Here is a 6116-nt window from a genome sequence, read left to right on the forward strand (position 1 = left end):
AAATAATAATTATAATTATAATTTATATATATATATGTATATATATATATATATAGAGAGAGAGAGAGGAAATATATATATATATATATATATATATATATATATATATAATTAAGTTTTCTAGAATTTTATGAAATATTATTAATTAATTAATTATATTTTATTCTTATATTCTATATATAATTTATTTCCTTTTTTATGAATTTATTATCAGTGTAATGGATATTAACATCTTGAGGATATGATTTTTAAGAAGCCCTAAAGGCTCGAATGGAGTTTTTCCTCTTAAAACTTCCCTGTAGTTTGCTATACTTTTATTAAAGATTTGACCCATTTTTATTAGTTTATATTTAATCTTAGAATTGATTTAATCCATAAACTTATTTAATTTACCAAATTTTTAACCTTATCCACGTTAAAAATCTTTATACTGTCTCATTCAGTTAACAGATGTGCTGAGTTATATAAATTGAATAAATGAAATAAATTCTAAATTTAATTAATATTTAAAGAGGGAAATGTTGACATACTTGCTGTACTCAGCTGTGTTTAAAGTTCACTTAGTTACTTTCTATTTGATTTTTTATTTCGACACTTAAAATAAGCAAGGAAAGTTTCTTAGTATTTTTTAAGATAAAATATCCTTATTTTGATTTCTTTTAAACTTTTTAAAGCTAAAATATAAAAATAAATGAAGTTTTTCTTGATATTATTTAATAAATAATAAACAGTTTCTAAATATTGACATATTTTTTGCTACAATTAAAAATTTTTGACATAAAATATCGTTTATACTCGTGTTTATGCGAACAATTTTTATATTTTAATAAGTTTTATATAATTTTTATTTTAATAAAGATATTTAGGAAAAATGATGCAAGATGCAGTTTAAAATTGATTTTTCAATGGCAATTTTTGTGTTTCTGGGTTTCGTCTTATTTCTAAAACATTGACATAGTTAACTAGATTCAAAAGAATACAATTTTTAACTTTATTTAATAAATTTAATTAAAAAATTAATATTAAAAGTTCTAATTTTATTAAATATTTAAATTGATGTCTTTATACGTGAATGCAGATTATGCTGAGAATCAAGACAAATTTTTATCATAAAGATTTAAATGAGTCATACACAATAGTTCAAATTGAATGCTATTTTTCTATTAAAATGGAGAAATAAAATGAAAAAAAAAATGAAGTAAAGAATATGAAGTAAAATATACAAATAATCTGATGGAGCTGATAAAATATTTTATTAACTTCAGACCATTTCTATTCACACTAGACTAAAACGAATACATTGAATATTATGTAGGATATGTCAAGAAAAAGAAAAGTATTGTGAAATCTTAAATCTTCTGCAAATCTTAATGCTTTGGCGACCTTACACAAATACTAAGAAAATTATAAGTACACTTCTAAACTTCAACGTGTCACATACAAATACTCTAAACCTGTACAAGAAGAATAATAGTGGTTCAGTTGATATTTTAAAGCATTATTCATAAAAGTATTCATTCAAATTCATAAGTAATAATTTTATTGACAACACAATAGGAACGTGGTAAGGAACGGAGCCAGACATATCCAGTATAAACTATCTCCCAAAAAAATTCCTGCGATTTTTCGATCGCTCCGATTCGATCCTGGTACCCCAGAGCGATAGGTTGATGCCATAATAGCCTTAGACATCAGGCAGTCACGTCAATAAATTTAAATGTTTTTAATAAAACAGCAACAAATTTATTGCTATTTTCATGATCACCTTATTCTTGATGATCACTCACCAACAAAGTGACAATCACGATTTATAAATGATACTAAAAAAATAACATAAATACTTAAAATTTATACGTTTTAATTTATTAAAATACTATTGATACTTATAATAAATTTAAAATGAAAACTATTTCGAAGTTTACTTGACAAATTTTTGAATATGAAAAATAAATTGGTTTAATAGTATACTTTTATGTAAACAACTTGCATCATTTGAGTTCATGCATCTGATTTGAATGATTTATTTGTTGAGGTCATCTTACAAAACATGCTATTAATTATTCTCAATTAAAAACAGATGTTGCTTGTGATTTTGCAAAAAATAATTTCCAATAGAGTTAATTATAATATACATATCTTTTCCTTTCTCCCTCTTTCGTGTGATTTACATATCAAACCACGAAGCTATTAAATAAATAAATAAAAGTATTTTGGATGATGTGTCAACTTATTTTTATCATTATTAATATGAATACAGTTAAACCTCTGATCAACGGCCACCGAGGAACATGAAAAATGGCCACTGTTTCGTGATAATTTTATATCCATTTTTAAAAAGTTCCTGAATAAATGGCCGCTATTTAGAGATGTCCGTTGTTGAAAGGTGGCCGTTATCGAGGTTTGACTTCATAATTAAAATAATTCATACAATTTAACTAAACATAATGTAAATGTTTTTACACTATTTTTATTTATTTCTATTATTATTACTATTTTATTTTATTTCTAGCTAATAGAATCTATAATATTATTTTAACAGAGTCCTTACCAATACAAAGGAGAAAAACAGTACATTTTACTTTAAATTTACCAAAGTATTAAAATAAATAGTTTAAAACATTTATATTAAACTCATTTATTTAACATATTTGAAGCGTGTCAAATATTGTAAATTAATTGCTGAAGAATCAAAATTAAAGTATTTTTATAATATATAAACATATAATTATATAATTAAAAGTGCACATTTTTTGTTTTTTCTTATTTAGGACCAGATGCATGGAAGCATACTTGACAAATCTGATCCTTGGATAATTGTCCAGATAGTGTCATGTTGTCCAGTTGTGATAAGCATTGTGCAAATTAGGTGAAAAATATTGAATATTAATATATAGTAATCACCAGTCACGATTTTATTTTTAATAATCAACCTTTATAATTTATCTTTTTATAATTTGAAAAAAAATGCAATAAATATTATTAAAACTGCTTGAAAAATTCTTCAAAATGGTAAATTTTTATTTTTTAATTTACTTAAAAATTAAATGCAAATACAGTTGAACCTCCAATAAGGGCAACCTGTAAACAGCGGCCATTTTCCAAGAACGGTTTTTCTTAATAAAAATATATACAAAATAAAAATTTTCGTTGTTTGGAGGTTACGTTTCTGTTAGTGGACGTTGTTCACAGGTTTGACTGTATATAAACTATACAAAAATTTAATAATAATTATTAACAGCACATTTTAAAAATTGAACTGACATTTAACATATTTTTCATTATACATTTTGACGTTTGCATAATAAAATTTATAGATGACAGCTTATTATGTAATTTTTTCTACAGCATCAGAATAAAAAACCATTGATGAAATATTCATTTAATTCAAAATTTACAACATATGATTTATCATACATTCTGATTAGCTAATTCAGTTAGTTGCTCTCGATTCGCAATATATAATAATATATATAAATTGTTATTTTTCCATATAATATACAGGGTGCCCCATAAGCCTGGAAGCGTAGGAATTATGTTTATCTTGAATTCAAATTATTTTGATGATGAAAACCCGCAGTCAGCATGAAGTTACCAAAGAGTTTAACAGGCTGCATTCATACTTCCCATCTATTACATACAGCAATCTGAGTGCACCTATTAAACACTTTACGCTGACTGTGGGTTCCAACCATTAAAATAACTTGAATTCGTTCCTCCTTTCTCAGCCTGTAAAAGAATAAACAAACATAAACATAACTCTATGCTTCCAAACTTATTGGACACCCTAATTAATATCCAAACAGGATAAAGAAATTAATTATTTTATTGTATTGTAACCATAATTTAACATGTTATATGCACCCGTAAGCAGTTAAGCGTAATTAAAAGTAAATCCATTAAAACATAAAATATAAATATGGAAAATGAAAATTAATCATAATTTCTTATGTATATGCCATATTTATAAATAACTTAGCAAAATTTTTCAATTTTCTAAGAACTTTTCTATATATTTTCGTTTGTAATCAAACATGTCCTAGCAAATTCGCTTTTTACCTGCCATTATATTAAATTGAATGACTAAATATAGGTTATCAATGATTCGGGAAAAGTACGAACAATACAGATAATAATCAAAAGAAAAGTAGAGTAGATAACATTAGCATACTGTACTAATGTTATCTACCTTTACGATGTGATAATTATTTTACGCTTTCAGAATCATTATTAATTGCTATTAATGGTAAATGGGGGCAGGATTAAATTTTTACCGAGACGGAAAATTTGATTGAATGTTTCGGCTGAATATATTACGACCGAACCTTCAATAGCGGCCACCTCCAAACAACGATCACTTCTAAACGGCAACCATTTGGCTACAATGGCAAGTTAGCCAAATTAGTACAATTTCCGTGACAACAGCCCAAAATTATGCAGTCAAATAGACTTTAAGAACTCAAAAGGAACACAAGTATTGATTTTTTGGAATCGGTTTGACTATAACTACAGAAACTCCAAACAACAAAGTTGACTCGACAGGAATCTACGATGTCCGTTAAGAGAGGTCAAAGTGAATCGTAGTGCATTTCATGTATTCGTGTCCGTAATGAAGAGTGTCCGCTTAAGATAGCTCAATTGTAATAAAGTTACATACTTCTTTATACCTGACCACAAAAATTATAGTAAGTTCGTTAGGCAGAGGTGTGCATTAAAAGCGATTTCACTGTATGCGCAAGTCAAATAATTTTTTACTTTAAATACATAAAGTATACAGTACTAATTATGCATTTTACACAAACAAAATGGGCGATTATTATTCTGAAAGTTAATTTCATGATGTATTTTCACATATATAATAAATATAAATTATACGTTAATTCATTAAGATTCTCCGTTTAAAATAATATGAAATTTGAAAGTATTTTCTCTAAAAATAAAAAACAAAATCTCAAACATTTCACCTAATTTTTATGAAGCTAGAATCACTTTTGTATTGCATATGTTACTTCGTGATTTAAAAGCTTTAGAATAAATCAACTTAAAATGTCGCTCACGAACAGATTAACTAATTACATTATTATACAGACGTGTCATTCACGAAGTGTTTCAGAAAAATTTTTAAAAAAAATTCTCATTATGTTTTAAAAGGGTCAAGATGAACAAAAGTGTTCTAAGAAATACATGCTTAAGAACGACTTGAAAATTTTGAACAAATATGTTTAGGATGATGTTTAGGATGAAGTAGTTTATCGGCATGAGATTAATAATGAAAAACAGCTGTAGAAACAGTTTTTAAGCCTTTAGTTCAATACAAAATACTGACGAAATTCTTGTGAACTAATTAATGGAATATGTCATGCAGATGAAGAGCGTTTTAAAATTTTCATGAATTTATATGTATTAGTTATAATATATGATTATACATTCGTTGCAGCAAACGGATTAGACAATGTTTCCTTATTTAGGCCTTTTTATCCACAAATTTACAAGATTACAAAATTTTAAACGTAAGATATAGCAATACTTTTTCAGCCTCATCTTACAAAACAATAAAACACGAATAAAATAGCACGTCAAACTGTCAATCTAGAAAACAAGATATTTCATGATACAAATAGGTTAGCTAATTCAGTGAAATATTAATTCGTAAATCAGAACTGGTTTGTTCCAACAAACGTTGACATTAATATCATTGCTTAAATTGCACAAAGATAAAATCAATGTTAATATTGGTGTTTATATCATAAAATTGTGTTGTGTTAAAATTTTTATTTTATCGGTTAAACTGTTAGATCTTTAGATATTCGTATCAGAAAGCGTTATGCTTCACTTAGGAGGGATAATAATAATGACATTGCATTTACTCAACAGCCGTCAGATATTAATGCCAACTTTTGATAGCATTATCTAACAAACGCGTAACAAACCAGTTTTAATTTACGAATTAACAGAAAATTGTCCAATCCGTTTGCTAGAATTAGTGTCCGACCGATGGTGATTTTTCCGGCCGAAACTAAACCAAAGAAAATGCATAGTGCTAAAACGTATGGATTTTCGTTCCATCATTTGTTAGCTTTTATGCAATTCCTTTTGCTCTTTGAAATCAAGATTAAATC

This window comes from Centruroides vittatus, unplaced genomic scaffold, assembly GCF_030686945.1.
Source record: "Centruroides vittatus isolate TY-2023 unplaced genomic scaffold, ASM3068694v2 contig_484, whole genome shotgun sequence".
Lineage (NCBI taxonomy): Eukaryota > Metazoa > Arthropoda > Arachnida > Scorpiones > Buthidae > Centruroides > Centruroides vittatus.